General features: G+C 42.1%; 7 non-coding genes across 7 annotated transcripts; 2 read left to right on the top strand and 5 right to left on the bottom strand.

The window, feature by feature from the left end:
- Positions 1-9,438: 9,438 nt before the first annotated feature.
- Positions 9,439-9,511, bottom strand: trnar-ucu (transfer RNA arginine (anticodon UCU)). Its single transcript has one exon. It is a non-coding gene; the product is annotated as a tRNA-Arg (tRNA).
- A 2,453-nt stretch (positions 9,512-11,964) lies between these two features.
- On the bottom strand, positions 11,965-12,037 carry trnar-acg (transfer RNA arginine (anticodon ACG)). Its single transcript has one exon. It is a non-coding gene; the product is annotated as a tRNA-Arg (tRNA).
- A 1,161-nt stretch (positions 12,038-13,198) lies between these two features.
- On the bottom strand, positions 13,199-13,272 carry trnat-ggu (transfer RNA threonine (anticodon GGU)). The gene has a single exon. It is a non-coding gene; the product is annotated as a tRNA-Thr (tRNA).
- Positions 13,273-13,651: 379 nt separating this feature from the next.
- Positions 13,652-13,733, top strand: trnat-ggu (transfer RNA threonine (anticodon GGU)). The gene has a single exon. It is a non-coding gene; the product is annotated as a tRNA-Thr (tRNA).
- A 1,420-nt stretch (positions 13,734-15,153) lies between these two features.
- Positions 15,154-15,295, top strand: LOC138235587 (U4 spliceosomal RNA). Its single transcript, XR_011188264.1, has one exon. It is a non-coding gene; the product is annotated as a U4 spliceosomal RNA (small nuclear RNA).
- Positions 15,296-20,735: 5,440 nt separating this feature from the next.
- On the bottom strand, positions 20,736-20,806 carry trnag-gcc (transfer RNA glycine (anticodon GCC)). The gene has a single exon. It is a non-coding gene; the product is annotated as a tRNA-Gly (tRNA).
- A 1,567-nt stretch (positions 20,807-22,373) lies between these two features.
- Positions 22,374-22,447, bottom strand: trnai-aau (transfer RNA isoleucine (anticodon AAU)). The gene has a single exon. It is a non-coding gene; the product is annotated as a tRNA-Ile (tRNA).
- Positions 22,448-22,578: the final 131 nt, after the last annotated feature.

Genomic DNA, 22,578 nt, shown 5'->3' with positions numbered 1-22,578 from the left:
TAGTGTTGCATTGCAGTTAGTTAATGTAGTTAGTCCATAGTCAGCAATCTAAACTTTATTGGTAAGCTTTAATGATTGATGTTGTACCAGTAACCTTTAGAAATACTATAGTACTTCACAAATGCTTTGTGTGTTTGGAAATCTTTTGAGTAAAAGCCTTATAAAAATAGGTTTAGTTTTTACAGGATATCACAAAGAAGTAGGATGGTATAATTCTTATAATTGCTTAGTGATTGTATTTGGAAGATTATGCACTAAACAGACTTCAGGGATGCCAGTGGATCATTGTGCTATTTGGAATTATTCCAAAAATCAAGTGACCTATTTGCTGAAGTATTTTTAGTATTATTTATTTAGTATTAATAAAGAATAGATTTATTAAAGTCATGCGATGTGCAAGCGGGATATGTAAAATAATTGAAAATAAAGTTTTTTATTATTGTTATAGAGAAACATGATCAGATTTTCCCTGGTTCAGAAAAAAGACGATTAAAATCTGTAATCTTTCCACTTGTATGTCATCAGACATTAACGAGTACAACCCCCCTCTCTGCCGGAGTGCTGGCTGTGACGAATTAAACCAATTTCACAGGTATTTTCAAAGTAGGAAGTACAGTGTTAACTAGTAGATGGCCTCCTCAATGAAATCGCTTCAACATGCTAATGCGTTGGTGTAACAGTCCGGGCGTGGCAAGCTTCCAATGTCAACTCGACTCGATTGGAAGACAATGAACGTATTTTAGCCCTAAATGAATTAATAGCAAACATGGTTTACATAAAAGACATTTTTCCAAGAAAGTTCATAATAATACGATCTATAGTTGAAATCTGAGCCTAAATATAAAGAAAAAACCATTTTCAGAGAGCAATCACGCTGTGTTTATGTAGAAAAAGCGATTAGGTTTATGAGCAATCTAATTACCTATTCGCTTAAAACGCTATATAAAATAAAGTTTATTTAAAGATGAATGATAAGTGTCGCAGTTTAAATAATTTTCATAGTAGGGCTAGGATAGATTCCAAGTGCATTTTTGCAATTTACGTTGCATTGTCCAATGTGATGTTGTAATACAGTTTAGAATACAGTAAGTCTAAACTGTATCAGCTTTATTTATGGGTTGCAATTTAGAAAAAGTCAAAAACCGCACTCAAAATGCAATTTAGAGCTTTCTGGCAAGAGGAGACACCCAAATTATAATGTAACATGCCACTGTTTGTGCATGAACAAAGTTATACTGCAATTTTCCTTAGATACGCGATTAAAAAAAATATTTTTTTTGAATCCCCGGCCGAACACATTCCATAAGAATCAGCGCTTTTATACAGTATATCGCCTTTAAACACATATATTTAAACACGCGTTTACGATTTAAATCAAAACGCAATTCAAATCAATATAAATGTTTATTTTGTAACGCATAGGTGACTATTCATTGTTATTAAAAAGACGTAAATTCGATCATGTTGTGATATTTAGAAATATAAATTTGTTTTGATGCGAGTGAGGTTTTATTTAATCTCTGACCAAGGGAAATGTTTCATTTTTTCAAAGAAATGTTTGTTAAAAATTAAAGTCATAGTTCCATGAGATTCAACCACAGACCATGTGACATAGGAGTCAGGAACCTAACCCACAGCACCACCAGCGCAGACACATGCTGAGGGCTGAAAAAGCACTACAGAAACATTATCGACTATAAAATAATGTAATTAGGCACAGAAGAAGTTTACAGCACAGTACAATAATAAATGCTGACCATGACTTTAGAAGCATAAATTACCTTACACTCAATTTAAACACAAGCTGTCTTTAGCCCTCTAAGCTGGTTCATACAGAAATGTAGAGAACCAGGCTCCGAAAAACACAGCTTCATTAGCGAATACATATGCAGAACAACTAGAGAAGATGTTTTACAGAGGATGGATTTTTAGAAACATCCCATCAGTGACATCACTGAAGTCAACTCCTAGGTAACTGTCGTGTGGATAGTTTCACAAGAATCAGACAAAGGTTTAAGCATCGCTTATTTTAGATAAAACTGCAAAAAAACAACAACAACCCATAATGTACTTCTTTGCGGCTCTGTTTGCCCAAATCATATATTCACAACGTGAAATTAGAAAATAATATTACGTAACCAAAAACCGCAATATGGAAACAGAACCTGTGTAATTGTTGACAGATGATGTACTCGTAACATTTTTACAAGACGAACTACAACATTTAAAAAATGACTTGTATGTACTTGATATCTCTAATCAATCCACTGCACTGCATTAAAACAAAACGAAAACTAAAACGCCCTGGGCATACCGTTTCGCGCTTCTTATCAGTTGCTCAAAAGCAATTTGACCGTATGAAATGCATAATATAAACCTAGAAACATATACGTGAGGAGTATTTACGTAGTATCGGTGTCAAGACATACCTCTCAAATACTGTAAATCAAGTTAAAAATATCTCAAGACCGATTCTGGTCATAATGAAACCATGTTTCGTGTATGTTTTCTTTAAAGTACCGAGACCAGCCATATACTGTATGTTTATGTTCCAAAATTAATATCGTTTATGGCCTTCACACGTGTTCCAGTATGCTCCTATTCTTTTTATGCTCAGGCACTAAGATTTCCCTTCAGTGGTAAAATTCCATATAAATATTCAATACTTAAACGGGCACAGTTAAGACATTAAATATACATATACATATACATATACAAACTGTATACAGTACAGTTTGCATACGGTAATATGTTTATGTTCCTAAATCAACCTCTTTTATGAGCATGTGAAAGGCATGGTGAATCGATTCTCAAAAATTACTGTACTTTGCATGATTGGAAAAAAATGCGTGATTGCGAAATGCTGTGGTGTTACTTTTACAAAGACGGGCAATGAAAAAAATAATGTGGACCAGGGCAATACTTTGAGTTTACAGCTTGTCCAAGTTCATTTATTATTAATACTATTAGTAATATCTTCATTAAAGACTTTGATGGCTACAGCTCAAACATGAGAAGTTGAGCTTTATTAGCTCCACCTTGCGGAAATTCCGGATACTATTATTTTGCTAGCGGTATTTACCGGTAACTCGCGGTATTTACCGGTAACTTGTGGTAGACTGCGTACAGCGTACGCCCGCGCATTTTGAATGGCTGCATCTGTAGCAATCATATTGTAGCAGACACTCAATTGCCTGTTTCACAAATGATCATATTTTACTAGAGATTCTGTTTGGGATACGGATGTGCATTCTGACAGCAATCTCTTACAAAAAATGATTTTACCTTATCGCGGCTTTGCCCTTCTTGCCTCTTTGGACAATATCTCCATCTTGTGGTCGTTGTTGGTAATGTCTTCTTATAGATAGATACTTTATTGATCCCGTGAGGGAAATTGCAGTGCAACAGCAGCTTAACACACACAACACAGCCACAGTGTAACAATTATATAATAATAGTACAATACTGTATATATACTGTATATATATATGAAACAGAAATAGAAACAGAAACAGGAATCGCTTACTACCTGGAGAATCTCTGTAGGAATATCTAGCATTTATCAATGGAAATAAAAGCTGCTTTAATACAGTGCATGTTCAAACTCAAACCCTCAGCTGCTGTTCTTGTTTGTTTTGGGACAAATTGCAACTGAGCATCGCATGAGCCGTTACGTACCCTTATCTGTTAGGGAATTTCAAGGGAGGAGTTAGGTCAGAATGGGTAGGCTGCAAAACAACAAGTAAAGATTTATTCCGAGATGAAACGTTGTGGCGGTTTTCTTATCTTTTCAACATGGACTAAACTTTTACGTGTTCCTTATATGCTATATATGTATATATTAGCACCAATGTCGTTCTTAAAAACTAACATGAAATTGTCAGGGACATTCACCTATATACAAAGACGAGACAGACAAAGTAATAATTCTATATTAACGTGGCCTACATATTGACGCAATGATCGAACTAACTGACGTGTTCTGATTCAGATCCCCTGCAGTTCATGCCAATTAGAACAATAGCAATGCTGAGTCCTCCCCACCCTACTGAGCACAAATTCAGCTGCTCTCCAGTTCTGTTCTGCATGTTTTTTCATTGCAATTGAGCTCGGAGCTGGAGATGATCTCCATACAGTTCTGTGTTAACTAGCCCGCACTTGCGTGCTAATTTACGGGTTGTGGCAGATGCTTTTCTATAGTTCATATACATGACGGCAACCTGTTACCGAGGAACCTGAGAGGTTTAAAAGCCTCACGAACCAGGCAGGACTCGAACCTACAATCTTCTGATCCGAAGTCAGACGCGTAATCCATTACCCCACTGGCCCATAGAACATGTGTTTGCATTCCACCACAGAGAGCTCTACACTGCTACCAGTAGTACACTTCCCCATCTAAATTTTCACAGCAAGAAACTTGTGTTTCCTACTATTTTTATCAGGTTTAAAATATCATCTCCTTAAAACAGAAAAAGTGTTGGTGTGTCATGCTGAAATTCTGATTGATTTTGAATTCAAAGAAAAAAGGTTTTCTTCCAAAACACCGTGAAATTGTCACATCTTGCAGACAATAGGTGTATTCCATGTTGAAAAGAGAAGAAAGAAAACCATGGAGCCTTTTACAGGTGTGAGGCTTCTTCAGGTGTGAGAAGACCTCACGGCCGAAACGCTGTGTTTCCGTTCTTCTCTTTTCAGCATGCAATAAACCTATTACTTGTTCCTTTGCAGCCGAGGCATGCTGACGTAGCTACCCAGCTGAACATCTTGCAGACTCTACAGTACTTCTCTCCTGTAGAAGTAAAGCAGGGCTTGCTGGGTGAGCTTTTGCTCCGGTAAATTAGGTCACGTGTCATGTTAAATCACTTCTTCTAAACACAACATTTGCTGGTGCTAGCTTTCCCCATGAAAAGAGACATTTCCCTTACAGTACATGACATATCGTTTTTATTCTATCAATAAGTATAGAAATAAAACAAAAGAAAAAATGTTGTCGCCAAAGAATGCACAGCTCTGTCGCCTTGGGGAGGTGTCAAGGGCATTGAGCTCCTTGGACATGAGAAGTGCCCGATAAATGCCATTTCTCATCATTTCTCTTGGCGTCAGTTCTGCTATTAAATGGGACGGAGGCAACGGGCTCAGAGAGCAGATTAAGTGCACACCGAACGCAGATGTGTCCAAGTGTCTGTAAAAGCACGGTGCTCTGCTGGCGCTGTTCCCTAGTGGCTTAAAGTGCCTGCCTAGTAAGCAGGCGATCCTGGGTCTGAATACCAGCGGTGCCTCTCTCCGTGTCTTGTTGTGCCGCATATCTCATTTCAGACAAACATGTACAGCTTGGTTCAGTTTAATGCAAGAATTAATTTCCTTTCTGGAATAACTTGTTTTTGAAGAAATCCATACAGCTTGTGAAAGATGAAATCCATTTCTTGGTTGTCAGTGGAAAAAGATTGCCGGCTGCAAGAAGTGCAAGTGATTGTTTTCTTTGACCATAAACCTGCAAATGTAGGGCGCACAAAAGACTGTCAGACTCTGTGGTGCTGAAAAGTTGGTGGTTCAAGCCCCTCCAGTATGCGTGTCTCAGTTTTTCCAATGTAAACATCATCACCATTGCTAAAGAAGATGGCGCAGAAGGCTCCACAGCCGAAACGTTGTGCTTCTTTTCTTCTCTTTTCAGCATGGAGTAAACCTTTGCTTTATCCTTTGCAGCCTAAGCATGCTGACGCAGCTACCTTTCTCTTAACACGCCTCAATCATTATTCACCAAAACGATCAGCAGAATAAGTCGCCTTTGTGGTGATGTCACTCCTCTGCTTCACAAATGTCCTTAGTGACGGGCCATTTCTTTCTGCCATTTTTCCGGAGCGGTTATTGATTGCTCCATCATTTCCCTCTTACTTTCCATCACTAGATTGAAAAAAAAAACAGAAACAGGCTGACAGGACGACAATCAAATTGCAAAAACTCATCATAGCACTCGATAGAGTATTTGAATCCACAAGTAGCTACGAGCAACTTTGTCCTGGCTTGCATGAAAGTCGGAAAATGTCAAAAAGAAAAAGATGGTGGCTTTTTCATATTCGTTCTTTTATTTTTAGTTCGTTGCTTCTTCTGTCCATTGTCCTCCTGCCTGGCTCTTAACCTGTGACTGTTTGAACGCACACAGTAGACTTTCATGCAGGGGATTTGTCCTGAGCCTCTGTGAAAGACCCACCCACCCCCATAAATAACTGCTCTAGAAACACATGAATGCAAAACTAAACCACAGCTTAAAGAGGAGCTTGTCATGACCGCCAGGCAGTTAAGACCAACTCTTAAGCAATCTAAACAGCACCAGCAGCGGGTGATTATTAACAAACGCCGCCGCATGAGTTAACCCACCTGCACACACTCCACCGTGCGGTACGCAGTGCTATTTTTACCATCTTTACCTGCTTCCCGCTGGTATTGAGTCTACTCCTTGAGAGCTCTACCTGGCGTTTTTTCCATTACCTCGTTTATTCTGGATATTGGACTCCCCTTCTGCCTTTTCGACTTTGGACCTCGCCTCTCACCTCGGACTGTTTGCCACCAGTGTTCTCCCTGGATTACGACTTACCTTACGCCTCTTGACCAAGAAACAAAGCAAAGCAGAGCAAAACAAAATGAACAAACGAAAACCCTCACGTCCCGCACTTGCATATAACGCCGTTACGTGCCCAAGCGGTATTTTACGTCATCCTAGCACTGCACCCCGGGGCGTACGGTATATGGGAACGAGCACACGGCATGAATCGTCTCGAATCACTCCCTACAGCTGTAAGGCACCTTGAAGCATGCACCCCCAACATTCTTCTTTGCGCATCTGTGAAAGGTAAACTCTTGAGCAAACTCTGAACCAGCTCTAAGGAAACTAATCCGATTAGACGTTACTTTGACTCATCTTTTAAGGGACCCTTGTTAATTGGAGAAATCAATGATTTCGAATGAATTCTGTATGCGTTAAAAGACAGCTATACACAGAAAACATGCAGGACACTTCTCATGATGTTTCCCGAGCCGAAACACAGTGCGTTTTTCCAAGCCATCTGACAAAGCCCGCCCACTGAAAACTGCAGCAAATCGTGTAAAGACGTTCAACTTTGTAACTACTGCACGCACAGGAAGCAGAATAAATTCCTCTTTTCAAACTGTCAAAGGTTTGCTTTGCGAACACTGCAGGGCATCGCACAATCTCTTTTGAACGGGGACAAACGATTTCTTATGGGGCACAGTAAGTACAGACGTTTAAAAAGCTCCACTCATGCCGACGATGCAGCATGAAGAAGCGCAACCTAACGTTTGCATTCCTAGCAAATTCCTTTTATTTTTTGATAAATAAAGACAGTCTTGTTTAACAAACAACACACACAACATTTTACATTGTCAATTCAATTCAAATCAATGTATTTCTATATAGCGCCTTTCACAACAAGGTTGTCCCAAGGCACTTAACAATGCAAGTTGTTAAGAGCCTTGTGTCTAATATGCCGCCTAGGTAACGTGCTGTCTCTTTGAGGCAAATGTTTAAATCCTCTGAGTTAAGTGCTGAAGTTATAGTAGTCCTATCAGTATTGTTGCCTCCGATCAACAGATCCTCAGTTTTCTCAGAGTTGAGTAACAAAAAGTTTTCACACATCCAAGTATTTCCTTCCTTAATGCATTTAACTAAACTGATAATAGAAGAGTTGTCGTTTGGTGTAAACAAAATGTTTATTTGAGTGTCATCAGCATATGAATGAAAGTTCATATTATTTTTTCATATTATCCTACCTATCAGCAGCATGTAGAGAGAGAGAGCAATATTGGTCCCAGCACTGATCTTCTGGTACCCCAAATTGAACTGGTGACATTGATGAAGCAGTACAATTATTAGATATTTGAACATAATGAAAACGATGAGTAAAATGTGAAGTAAACCACTGAAGGACGGTTCCAGATAAGCCAACCTCAAACTCAAGCCTGTGTAACAAAACAGAGAGGTCAACCGTGTCAAAGGCAGCTCTAAGATCTAAAAGCACAAGCACTGTTGCATTCCCCGCATCAGTAGCTAAGAGAATATCATTTACGACTCTTGTTAATGCAGTTTCAGAAACCAGACTGAAATTTCTCAAGTATATTATTTGAATCCAGATACGATTGACGTTGGGCAACAACTATTCTCCCAAGACTTTTAGATTGAAATGGGACCTTTGAGACAGGCCTGTAGTTGTTAAGAACTTGTGGATCCAAATTTGACTTCTTAAGGAGCGGTCTAACAACCGCTACCTTAAATTGATCAGGTACAACGCCTGACGCAAGCGATGCATTCATCATACTAATTATAGGTCCTGCCAGTCCTTCGAGGGAATCTTTGACTAGCTGAGTGGGGATGGGATCTAGCGAACAGGTGGTTGACTTTGTCTTACGTCTGTGTCCATGAATCCACCATAAGAAGAAATCTGAACAGGAGTGGTGATCATGCGAGGTCACCATGGAGGAAACCACTGCTCTCCCCCCAAAAAAAAACACCACTGCCCCTCTCAAGTTTGTTAAAGACCACATGGATGTTCCACAGCAACTCCTGGAACAATGTTCTGTGGACAGACGTGACAAAAGTTGAACTTGTTGGTAAATGTGCACAGCGTTATGTTTTGAGATAACAAAACACTGCATACCAACTCCAAAACCTCATCCCACCTGGGAAGCATGGCGGAGGCTGTATGGCTTGCAATCATCGAGGGACCGATGAATTCCAAGATGTATCAGGAAATTCTACAGCAGAATGTCAGGGTGTCTGCCTGTGATCTAAAACTTGAAAGACGCTGGGTCATGCAGCATTACAAAAACAAAGGATTACATCAACAACAGAGTGGCTGAAACAGAAGAAATTCCGTATTTTGGGATGGCCAAGTAAGAGTCCTGACCCCAATCCCATTGAAGTGCTGTGGCGTGATCTGAAGCAGGTCGTTCAGCGCAAGACATCCCAAAAATATACATGAACTGAAACAGTTTTGCATAGAGGAATAGGCCAAAATACCTCCTAACCGCTGCTCAGGTCTGACCAGCCGCTACAGAAAGTGGGGGTTGAGGTTTTTGTCATAAAGGAGGTTCCACTAGCTCCTTAATATAAGGGTTCACGTACTTTTTCCATCAATGACCTTGATTGTTTAAACCATTTGGTCAATAAAGAAACAGCAATGTCAAATGTTGGGCGTGTGTTGTTTGTGAAATCAGACTCTCTTTATTAATTATTATGACTTAGATAAAGATAAGATCACATGTTAGGAGCCATTCATGCAGAAATCCACATCATTCCGAAGGGCTGTTTACAAAAGTTTTTCTCCCAACTGTATGTGAGAGAAAAGCAGAGACGCTCACTGAGTAAGGTGGGGTTGCAGCTTTGCAAATCACAAGGACATTTGTACGCTCAAAATGGGACAGGAGCACCCCAGATGGGACTCGAACCCACAATCCCTGGCTTAGAAGGCCAGTGCCTTATCCATTAGGCCACTGGGACACACTGGGTTGGGTCGATCACGCTGATGAAGAGCCAGTTTTTTTTTTTCCTTTGCTTTTTCAAAGGGATCCCCAAAATTAGGAAAGTTAGGCAGCAGAAGGTTTACTGTGACCTGAGAAGGACCGGCATCCAATCACGGTGGTGCACACACACACGCTCTCACTCATCTGAGCTACACGGCTACCAAGATGATCTCAGGTGCGCCGAGCTGGTACGGAACATATTGAACTGATTGACGGCGAATTGTTTCTCAGACAGGCTTTTCACCTCTGAGCTCCCTGACTGACAGTAATCCGCTAGGTAGTGAAACAGTCAGCTGCTTCTAAGCCTTAAACAGCTGCATCTCGGCGCTTCCACAGAGAGATGATTTGAAAGCCAAACATCGCCCATTGGGAACACCTTACTATCACTAGTTTAAGAGACTCTTAAGGTCTTGCAGAGGTGCCTGTCTAATAGCATGCGCTTTGCAAGCTATAGGTGTTTGGACTAAGGCAGAATGCCTGTTAACAAAATGTTTTTCTAAAGGGGCCTCGCACTCTTTTCCAAGCAATGGTCACCATCCCCACCGAGTGTCACAATGTAGTCATGTCATAGGACATCACCTGTTAGTCTCCATTTGTCTGCCACCAACACTTTAGGTTACGGGGTCACAACCGCACCCCGGAGACCAGAGGAGCCGTTGGCGTTCTGGCGGCGCAGATTGGGCTGAAGGTGGGGCGCTTGAATCTCGCTGTTGGAGGCCGTCTGAAACTGACCCAAGCCTTTCCCTTGAATTAAATGTAAATAAGAAATGAACCCCAGATGCACATGGAATCAATCACGTGTTTCCTTTGAGCCGTTTCAGAGACTGCTCCAGAGTTTACCTTGCACAGATGCGCAAAGATTAATGATGGGGGTGCACGCTTCCAGGCGTCTTACTACTGTAGGGAGTGATTGAGACAATTCGTAGCTTGTGCTCATTTCCCTCTATTCCCCGTGTTACAGTGGTAGGATGACGTAAATTCCTGCTTCGACACGTAACGCGACTATAATCAAGTGCAGGAGCTGAGGGCTTTAGTTTTGTTTCGTTTTCCATGGCGTTCGTAAGCGCGCAAATCAAAGGCAATTCCTGCGTCTAACACGAATGTAAATGCTTTTGAAAGTGCAGTGTGGTGCAGCTTGTAAAATCCTTGTCCACATTTTTGGTTTGTTGATGTTTTTTTCTGTCTGCCAAAGTTGCGTTTTGACATCCGGACTGGGGGACTTTATCATTTGAACGTGAAGCCAGCCTTAAACCCTCTGAGGCGTGTCTGTCTGCCGGCACGAATCTTGTGAAAGGTATTTTTTTTTTAACGGAGAGCAACTTTAAAAAGGTTTCCGCAGCCACCTCGCAGTCCGTGTTTGATTATAGGAGGAATACGGCGGCGGCGAATTCGCATTTGTCGTGCTCGAGTGGTTAAGGCGATGGGCTCGAAATGCGTTGGGGCTTCCCCGCGCAGGTTCGAAACCTGCCGACTCCGGCGTCTGCCGCACGTCGCCTTGTGCCTGCACGGCAGAGGCGAAGTGCCGCTTCTCCTTTCCTGGTACTATAACAACGCGAAATCGCTTGGACCCGCTGCCATTGAAATCAATTCTTCAGATAACCACACATTTTGCGTTCGCACCTCTGGTGCTCTACTTATACCTTTGAAAACCTAATGAATAAAGCTGAAAGAACCGACACGATATGTAGGTGCTGGTAAAGCACGCAGTAAAGAACTGTTAACAGCAAGGGTTTCAGTGGGTTAACTGAGGAGAAGGCGTGATCGCTAATTGTTGACTTTTTATTTGGTGTTAGAAACACTCTTACTGTGCATGACGTGCAACAAATGTAGCCACAGAAATTGCATCACGCTTTCATGTATGCTATTGCAGACACCAACGTTGCCTAGATAGAAAACCGAAATAGCCGTGGGTTTGCTTGCTGGTCTGAAGGATCTCTCTTCGAATCTCTATCATTTGTCAATGGAAGTAAAAGGCGCTGCAATCTCATACGTTCAGAATCAAACCCGCAGCTGTTGTTCGACTTTATTTCTTGACTAATTACAACTGAGTGTCGCATGAGCAGTTACATAAACTTGTCTGGTATATTTGAACACAAATGCCGTTCTTCAATTAAAACTAACAGAACATTGTCAGGGACATTCAGTTCTATACAAACAAGAGACAGACAAGAGAATATTTCTACCGTTCATGTGGACTACGTGTTGACTTACTGATCGGAATAATTGAAAGGTTCGGGCTCATAGCCGATGCAGTGCGTGCTAATTAGAACAGCAACGCTGAGCTCTCAGCACCGTACTGAGCCCAGGTGTTTTTCTAAAGCTGTCAGGTGCAGTTCATTTACATGAAGGAAATCTCTTACCGGGTACGATTACAATGCAGTAAGTAGCACAGACTACTTAGGGAGTAGCCAGATGCGTTTAAAAACGACCCGAGCCAGGCAGGAGTCGAACCTGCAATCTCCTGATCCGTAGTCAGACGCGTTATCCATTGCGCCACTGGCCCCGGTGTGACACTGCAGGACTGTAACCCAGTGAGATCAGCACTGCAACTAGTAAAATATTACCCCCGGTCCATTCTTTACCAAAAGTGAGAAAGACCTGTTTTCTACATTTTGTCTGTTTTAAAACCATATCTCAAACCAAACCAAGAGTCTGTCTTTTGCACTGATATTCTGATTCATTTCGATTTCAAAGAAAAAAAAAACATTATCTTCCAAAGCATCATAAAATTGTCCCTTCTTCCAGACTACTTCTCTCTTGTAGTAGTACAGCAGACCTTTCCAGGTGAGCAGATCACAGAGTCCGAAATATGCTTCCTCCATCAAGAAAAGTACCTGAACATGACTCTGTCTTCATAAAAGCGCCCCTGTAATAAAGAAATTAAATCCGAAATCAAGAGGGCAGTTGCCTACTGAAGTTCAAGAAGTCATCAATTTTAACCTAGCAACACATTAAAGGCTGCATCTATACAAGTACGATTCTAGAAATGCTCACCAGATTACGTTTTAAGAAGGAACTGCGCCTCAGGTTCCGCCGAGATCTTAACTTGGATGGCAGGATTCAGAGTCCGGAGTGCGGACTGATGGCGCACGGAGGGTCCACATACTGTGGATCCCTCAGTTTTCTTCCGCGTGTTTAAACCGCCAGCGTGTGACTCCCCTGTCCCCGTGACCTCATTGCTCTGCTCTCGCCTCTGTGCAGCTGAGCCCGACTCATGGTAAAGTGGAAAAAAGTATGCCCTCAACGTGGGATTTACTCTGGATCGAGGATAGATGTCACTTTTTTATCATTGAACAGGATGTATGTGATGTGGCGACTAGTTTCAATTTTGTATCCTCTTTAAAAGATTAAGGACTGGGGTGAGCGTGATTTACCACCCTTTCAGCTAAGAACCCGACATGCGGACCGTTTAAGCTGCATAGACTCGGTTGTTTAACTCATCTCCGTTAGCAGGGTTAAGGTTAAAGAAAAAAAACATTGCTGACTTCTTTTTTTTTTTGCCAGCCGCCAGCGCTGATTAGCAAGGTTTGTATTTCATGTTTTGCAAGTTGCATCCATTTTAAGAAAAACAAGTCGCGTTAAAGACAGGAAATGAATACTTGCAAGTCTAGCCGTAGGCGGTTGTCTGTAAGGACCAGTTCTGTTTGAGAAAACAGAACAAAGAAGGCACCGCTGGGATTTGAACCCAGGATCTCCTATTTACCAGGCAGGCGCTTTAACCAACTAAGCCCCGGCGCCCCAGGAGCATTATCCTTTTGCAGCCACTTGGACACACCACTCAGACACATCTGCATTCGGTGTGTGCTCCGCCTGCTCGCTGAGCAAGTTGCCACCTTTACATACAATAGCAATATCAACACCAAGAGAAAGGGTGACAAATGGCTTTTATCTGGAACTTTTGATGTCCAAGGAGCTCAATTTGCTTTCTGTGTACAACAGGGCCACTGAACTCCACACTGGCCACTGAACCACAGCAGTGGCTTGCTGGCTTGACATCTCCTAAGGAAAATGTTGAAATTGCATGTGGAACAGGAAAATGACCCTCGAGTACGAGGGAAAAAAAAGAAAAAGATCATCTGGAGCGCGCCAACCCATGTCCGGACAGCCCAGTTTCATTGACAAGGTGGCTGAGTGGTTAAGGCGATGGACTGGTAATCCATTGTGCTCTGCAGACATGGGTTTGAATCCCATTCTCATCGCTCTCCATGTCTTACACGTTTGACGTTGGCCCTCCTGTTGTTTGCTCTGGTGCTAGAGCTGTACATTTTCTAGCGGTGGCTGAACATGGTATAGTGGGCCAACGTCGGTATCGAGCAGTGACAGTAACAGTACTTACTGCGCCCCATAAGAAATCGTTTGTCCCTGTTCAAAAGAGATTGTGCGATGTCCTGCAGCGTTCGGAAAGCAAACCTTTGACAGTTTGAAAAGAGGAATTTATTCTGCTTCCCGTGCCTGCAGTAGTTACAAAGTTGAACGTCTTTACACGATCTGCTGCAGTTTTCAGTGGGTGGGCTTTGTCAAATGGCTTGAAAAAATGCACTGTGTTTCGGCTCGGGAAACATCATTCATGAGCAGTGTCCTGCATGTTTTCTGTGTATAGCTGTCTTTTAACGCATACAGAATTCATTCGAAATCATTGATTTCTCCAATTAACAATGGTCCCTTTTTGAACCTGCGAGAAGCATTCTTTCCATGTAACAGATTTACTCCGGGGAAAGGCAGCATGACATTGAGAGTAGCTCAAGCTTTCAGCACCCGTATCGGACTGCATGTATGCAGACACCGCTCAGAATCCCCTGTAAGATTCTCCTTCAATTCCGTTTTGCAGTGCTTTAGCTCTTTCAAAAGGCTTCGCTTTGCTAGTCACAGTCCAAGGCTCATGACAGCATTTGAAACCAATCCCCACTGCGTTGGCCAGGAAATGAACCATGGAAAGCAGCTATGGTCACCACTATACCACCAACGCATGCCCACAGGTGCCCTGCAGGACACCACCAGAGAATGCTCACGATTTCGGAAGCTGTCTCCGGGACGTGCTGATTCCACACATCCTGAATAAATCATGATATTGTTAGTTGCTGTAGCTAGACGTTCAAATGAGTTTCATGGCCAGATGGACTGTTTCCTCCAGCGGTATAGTATTGCAGTGAGACAGCACAATGCCTGCAAGACTATGTCACGCTAAACGCCACAGATTGTGTTTGTCCGTTCGTGTCAGTCGTCCCGCAGCCACGGGAAGTGGGACACAAACATGCTGCAATGGTTTCAAGACGTTAGGATTTGTTTGTGCAACATCCAAGAAGAGTACTTGTGGCTTGAATGTGAACTGTACGTGCCCGCCCCCTTTCCTCTGTAGTGCATGAGTTCCTCCCGGCATGCCCTTCGTCATTGTTCTGTCATCTTGTATTTAAAGGGTTGTATTTCTGCTGCTGAAAATAAGCAACGGTTTTCTCACAACGCCCTTTGTTCCCAACGGAGCCCTTGTCTGTCATGAAATTCTTCAAAACCTCAAGCTAGAAGAAGAAGAAGACGACAAATATGAAGCGTTATAGCAACGACATGCCATGAGACGATCGATAACGATTTCCATAGGATCCCCGCGGTTGCCTGGCAACCGTCAGCTTTGCGCAGTGGCAGTATCGTAGCCTGTGAGGTTTAGCCGAGGCGCGATTATTGCTAGTTGAAAACTTTTCCCAATACCCCGCTTCCGCCGGTTTGCAATACAATCGGCGAAAGCAATTTTTGACAGTCTCGTCAGAGACTGAGCAAGGTGTTTAAAGACAGATTTTGTCATGGTAACATCATGGTAGAAAGAAACAAGCTTGTTACGTCTCAACAGAAACGCTCTTTAGCTCTTTCAGCGTTATGCAGAGAACAGCGTCTGTCGAGATCACTTTTGAGTCAGCGCGAAACGCCGTGTGCTGTCAGTTTGATTTCATATTGCTCGTAGCGGCGCCCGGCTTTTGTCTGTCAAACGTTAGGTTGCGCTTCTTCATGCTGCATCGTCGGCATGAGTGGAGCTTTTTAAACGTCTGTACTTACTGCGCCCCATAATAAATCGTTTGTCCCCATTCAAAAGAGATTGTGCGATGTCCTGCAGCGTTCGCAAAGCAAACCTTTGACAGTTTGAAAAGAGGAATTTATTCTGCTTCCTGTGCGTGCAGTAGTTACAAAGTTGAACGTCTTTACACGATCTGCTGCAGTTTTCAGTGGGTGGGCTTTGTCAAATGGCTTGGAAAAACGCACTGTGTTTCGGCTCGGGAAACATCATGAGCAGTGTCCTGCATGTTTTCTGTGTATAGCTGTCTTTTAACGCATACAGAATTCATTCGAAATCATTGATTTCTCCAATTAACAAGGGTCCCTTTTTGAACCTGCCAGAAGCATTTTTTCAATGTAACAGATTTACTCCGGGGAAGGGCAGCATGACATTGAGAGTAGCTCAAGCTTTCAGCACCTTTATCTGACTGCATGTATGCAGACACTGCTCAGAATCCCCTGTAAGATTCTCCTTCAATTCCGTTTTGCAGTGCTTTAGCTCTTTCAAAAGGCTTCGCTTTGCTCGTCACAATCCAAGGCTCATGACAGCATTTGAAAACATTCGCAACTGCGTTGGCCGGGAATCGAACCTGGGTTAACTGCTTTGAAGGCAGCTATGCGCAACACTGGCTCGCTCCAGAATAAATCTCACGTCGAGGGCATATTTTTTTCCATTTTACCGTGAGTCGGGCTCAGCTGCACAGAGGAGAGAGCAGAGCAATGAGGTCACGGGGACAGGGGAGTCACACGCTGGCGGTTTGAATATGCGGAAGATCACTGAGGGATCCACAGTATATGGACCCTCCGTGCGCCATCAGTCCGCACTCCGGACTCTGAATCCTGCCATCCGAGTTAAGATCTCGGCGGAACCTGAGGCGCAGTTCCTTCTTAAAACGTCATCTGGTGAGCATTTCTAGAATCGTACTTGTATAGATGCAGCCTTTAATGTGTTGCTAGGTTAAAATTGATGACTTCTTGTATTTCAGTAGGCATCTGCCCTCTTGATTTCGGATTTAATTTCTTTATTACAGGGGCGCTTTTATGAAGACAGAGTCATGTTCAGGTACTTTGCTTGATGGAGGAAGCTCATTTCGGACTCTGCGATCTGCTCACCTGGAAAGGTCTGCTATACTACTACAAGAGAGAAGTAGAGTCTGGAAGAAGGGACAATTTTATGATGCTTTGGAAGATAATGTTTTTTTTTCTTATACTGAAAATGAAAGGTAGTTGTTTCTATATGGACTCAGTCTTTGGAATTTGTATATATATATTTCAGTGATCCCTCAGCCATTCCTTCTGTATTGTAATTCAATTTCTCTTTTAAAATTCCTTCCCCACTTCTAGGACCTGCAGTTGCTGAACTCCACAATGGCTTCTATTGGAAAGTCTGTGACTGAGACCAAGTAAGTGTTCACTTTTTTATGAAACCATTATTTATTTAGGAGCAATGAGCAATTCTTTTATAAATGCAATAAAATCATTATGCTCAAACTATGAGAGAGAAAATTAAGGATAATTTAAGAAATCAGTCTTAGCTTGTTTCTATACACAGATGGTATTATTTATTTTCAAAGGAAACCCACGAGGATTCCCCTGGTGTGCAAGATGTACCTGAATACTCTTGATCAGCTTCCTGCTCACTTGAAGAGGGCGTGTATGAAGCACGCCACGGCAGAAGAGATCAGGATGGCCTCTCAACAGGCGAGGGAGGACATGATGAATCACCTGAAAAACGGGGTCTTCGTGGATTACCACAGAATAGAGATCGTGTCTGGTGAGGCAAACAGGATAGTGGTTGTAAGACTGCTAGAGTCCTTGGGCCTTTTTGTACATGGGAAGCCTGAAGACACATTGGCAAGGTGAGATATTTTTAATCTGTAAGGCTTCTGTAGTTTCTTTTTGAAATCATTGTTACAACATATTATGTAAAAGCATGTTGAAAAGAATCTACCTGCATTCCAGCGGCCCTGAGCAAGAGGCCGCTGTCCAGGAGGAAGAGATGCCAGAGGCTGCTCTAGAAACTGAAACAGAAGCGGATAAGGAAGGGGAAGATGTGAGCTCTGAAGAACTCTATCAGCAGTAAGACTTTTTATTTTTCAGATGTATCTATTTTTTACTAAAATTCTAATTTGTCTTATAGGTATAAAATGTTTAAACCGGTGTTTTATATCCTTACAAGCCCTGAGTAGTTAAAAAGTATCAGCAGGCCGGAAGAGAGTGGCCCAAGCTGTACTCTATAGAAAGCACTCCCTGGATGCTCCTCTCCTGATTGGATTCAAACAGTACCTTACCAAGGATCTGGGAGTGGCAAATTATTCTCAGGAGGTATTTATTTTTTAAAGGCATTTAAAATTAAGTAATGGTATCTTCATTGTAAATGTTTTTATTTCTTAGCTTAAAATTCACCCATGTGAAATGATGTCAGCCATAAACATCATGACTCTATATTTCCTACCTGAATCTATTCTACTTAAATTATTACATTATACACAATTTGAGTTCATTTTAAAAAGTAAAAGGTAATGAAAGGAATGCATTTTCATAAGAAAGATAATACCGATATGCATGTGATAATCTTCCTTATATCATGTAGTGCATCATTTGGACACTTTGTGGGCTTCAAATACAAAGAAAATCATGTTCTATGGTACAAGATAAATACAAAACTTAAGCTTTTATTTTAATTAGATTTCTTTATAAAGCATAAGCAATCATTTATTACATCGCTTCTTGAATTAAATCTTTTAACAAGAGGTAAGACTTCTGTTACATTTAAACCCATGTTTAGCTGTGTTTTTTAGATTTAACTGAACCAATTTCTGTGTGTGATAATGTCCTTGAATTCTGACAACATCACACTAAATTACATGATATAAAACAGCTAATGTTTCTAGAGATAAAGTTTCTGAGATGCTTCTAATTACTTTTTATTACCAGGGACAGTTTAATTCACCTTGTACAGTACTGTAAGACCAAGATGCTTTTTTTAAAAGTTATTTAACATTTTATAGAACTTTGTCTACTATGGCAACATGATGTGCTTGGTGAAACTTGGAAAAATACTGCTTGGCCACTTATCTTAAGATAAAGATAGGATAAAAGTTTATCTTTTGCACCTACCTGACCCCCAGGGAAGGCCAATGCTTTCTAAGTTGATGGTTCCCTACAGTAGACTGTACTTTAATTTCAAAGGTAATGTATATTGACCCAAATCAGTTTTGGAATCCAATCTACTGACGAGATGGAGCACATCCTTTTTTCAGGATTTTAGCATCATACGTTTGGTATATTTAGTCCCTAATGCTGAAAGAAATGATCATAGAACATTTGGACACTTTGTGGGCTTGAAATACAAAGCAAATCATGTTCTATGGTACAAGATAAATACAAAACTTAAGCTTTTATTTTAATTAGATTTGTTTATAAAGCATAAGCAATCATTTATTACATTAATATATGTGAAAATAACATTTTAGCATCATACGTTTAGTATATTTAGTCCCTAATGCTGAAAGAAATGATCATAGAACATGACATCTAACCTTACCTGCGGTGTTTTTAATCCCTATTGCTCAATGCACAGTGAAAGCATTCCATACATGTGTCTGACAATGAGGAATGGGCCCCTGAGACAGTCATTTGCCTGTTTCACAAATGATCGTATTTTACTAGAGGTTCTGTTTGGGATTCAGATGTGCATTCGGACAGCAATCCCTTTCAAGAAATGATACGTTCTGGATGAGGTCAAAGGTGCTGGAACACTGTATCTAGGATGTGTTTGCAGAGACTGTGTGTCTCCTGCTTCAACGCAGTGATAAACAGATGTGCTCCTTTAATTTATTGGTACATGCCCAGGGCAGTAAGCAGTCTGAGGATTTATTTCCAGATGGCATAGAGCAGTGAAGCAGTGAAGTAGTGCAAAACACTGGATCATTATATTATTAGAATCTATTCTACTTAAATTATTACATTATACTCAATTTGAGTTCATTTTAAAAAGTAAAAGGTAATGAAAGGAATGCATTTTCATAAGAAAGATAATACCGATATGCATGTGATAATCTTCCTTATATCATGTAGTGCCTCATTTGGACACTTTGTGGGCTTGAAATACAAAGAAAATCATGTTCTATGGTACAAGATAAATACAAAACTTAAGCTTTTATTTTAATTAGATTTGTTTCTAAAGCATAAGCAATCATTTATTACATTAATATATGTGAAAATAACATTTTAGCATCATATGTTTAGTATATTTAGTCCCTAATGCCGAAAGAAATGATCATTTGTTTAACATGCACGGGTCTGTCTCAAAGGATGCAGTACTCCTGAAGGGCCTCAAACCCTACATTTCGGATGCCTAGCTGTATCCCTCACATGTGGCACCTCAGAATGACTTCTAACCTTACCTGTGGTGTATTCAGTCCCTATTGCTCAATGCACGGTGTACATACTGCATACATGTGTCTTGAGAATGAGGAATGGGCCCCTGAGACAGTCATTTGCCTGTTTCATAAACAGGGACCTGGACCTAGACCTGGCCCGTACAGGGCTCAAACCCGCGACCTTGGCGTTATTAGCACCACGCTCTAACCAACTGAGCTAACCGGCCTCATGACAGTGCTCCTCTCTGTGCTGCAAAAAATCAAACTCAGGGAATTTCTTTTGTCCTCCTTTGAATAGAAAGCCGTGTAATCAGTGTACGGGCTTTCTCGTGCAGTTTCATGGTTCTTGTAACCCAAATCCTACACTGGCCTGAAGTGCCCCCCCATTTCACAGCATTTTTCAGCTGATTTAAAATGTACCTAAAGGAGAAGCATTATTGAAGACCATCAATTACCAAGAGCTTTTGTCAAAGGTTTTGGTGGTCATTTTGAATGACCACAGAGCGCTGTGACCTCGGTTTTATCCAAAAAGACAGCGCCCTTTTACAACACAGCATCTCCGTCACTATACTGGGGCATTGGGACCCGCACAGACCTCAGGGTGAGCGCCCCCCCGCCGGCACCATTAACACCGCTTCCAGCTGGAAGCTTTGTTTTTCCCTGTAGCTCACCCTCATCTGGATTCTGACCTGGCTCACACCTGCTTAGCTTCAGTGGGTTTTCAGTTGCGAGTTGCAAGGGGATGCAAGTGATGGAGCTGCTCGCTGCAAAAGCCACTGCATTGGCCGGGAATCGAACCCGAGCCTCCCGCGTGGCAGGCGAGAATTCTACCACTGAACCACCAATGCTCAGTGCCTGTCCCTTCAAAAAAGACGCTTTTTTGGTGCTCTGTGCAAAACGCGTCGACATCTGCTTCCAGCTGCAAAATGCCATTTGCGGACGCTGAAGAACTTATTTCCAAGGCAGCGGGTACAAGCGATTGGGCGTTTTAAAACCACCAGGAACAGCAAAGAGGCACGCTTCTTTGCTTGTGCCGAAACACACCGACTGAAGGCGGACAACGTAGTCGGCAAGATTGGAACCTGTGCGGGGAGACCCCAATGGATTTCTAGTCCATCCCCTTAACCACTCAGCCACGACTACAGCAAGCCCCACCGCCGCTGCGTTCTTGCTACAATCTTACCTGGATCGCGAGGCGCCAGCGGAAGCCTATTTCAAAGTCGTTCTCCGTTTCAAAAAAACATTTCCAAAATACAAGCCTTGCAGACAGACACGCCTCAGAGGACTTAAGGGTGGCTTCATGTCGGAATGATAAAGTCTCCCCGTCCGGACATGAAAATGCCACTTTGTTACACACAAAAAAAGAATCAACAACAGAGAAATGCCCACAAGCATTTGAAAAGCCGCACCACGTCGCACTTGAAATAGCTCTTACATTAGTGGTAGACACAGGAATCGCCTTTTTATTTACGCTCTTACCAACGCGATGGAAAGCAAAACAAAGCAAAGCAGAGCAAAACAAAACGAACAAACGAAAACCCTCACGTCCCGCACTTGCATATAACGCCGTTACGTGCCCAAGCGGTATTGTACGTCATCCTAGCACTGCACCCCGGGGCGTAAGGTATATGGGAACGAGCACACGCCACGAATCGTCTCGAATCACTCCCTACAGCTGTAAGGCGCCTTGAAGCCTGCACCCCCAACATTCTTCTTTGCGCATCTGTGAAAGGTAAACTCTTGAGCAAACTCTGAACCAGCTCTAAGGAAACTAATCCGATTAGACGTTACTTTGACTCATCTTTTTACTCTCAGTGCTGGATTGCTCAAACTCCTGCTAGGGTTAGGGTTAGCATTCACACGCTACTTAGACACTTTGTTTACGCTCAGTGCTGGATTTTGGGAACTTCAGGACGAGTGGGAATTTTCTCCTATCTGTCAATTCTGTTTTGTTTTGGAGACTCTTGGCTGCCTATATTGTACAGTGCAGCGTGAAGGAAACATTTTCCAAAACTGTGTCAGCTCAAAAGTTGTAAGAAAACCTCTCCAGCTGCTTTACCTCTCTTCATTTTTGTCATTTAATGTGACAATCGATGTATAACTGGAGCCTCACATATGCAAATGGTGAGGCTCCAGTTCGACACCACTTTACAGTATATGACAAAAGCATGGCAGACTGTGCCGGACCAGCTGGTAACTTCCGCTTATTTTGACCATATTAAACATTGGAAATCTTCCCACTTGCATTTGTGACACTTGATTTTGGCTCCACCTAAGACACTCTTAAATCTTCAAACACTTTTCTCTTCTCCCGCAACACTCTTGTCTGTCGGCACTGTGTGGCAGCGTTGCAGGACAACCCATCTCACCACGGAAAGGAACCTAACAGCTTTGGTAAGAGAGGAGAAAAGGACATGGCCCGTACGGGGCTCGAACCCGCGACCTTGGCGTTATTAGCACCACGCTCTAACCAACTGAGCTAACCGGCCTAATGACAGTGCCCCTCTCTGTGCTGCAAAAAATCGAACTCAGGGAATTTCTTTTGTCCTCCTTTGAATAGAAAGCCGTGTAATTCAGTGTACGGGCTTTCTCATGCAGTTTCATGGTTTCACAGCATTAT

This window comes from Lepisosteus oculatus, unplaced genomic scaffold (genome assembly GCF_040954835.1).
Source record: "Lepisosteus oculatus isolate fLepOcu1 unplaced genomic scaffold, fLepOcu1.hap2 HAP2_SCAFFOLD_82, whole genome shotgun sequence".
Classification (NCBI taxonomy): Eukaryota; Metazoa; Chordata; class Actinopteri; order Semionotiformes; family Lepisosteidae; genus Lepisosteus; species Lepisosteus oculatus.
Note: the sequence above shows the minus strand (reverse complement) of the source record. Positions and strands in the feature narration are given on the sequence as shown.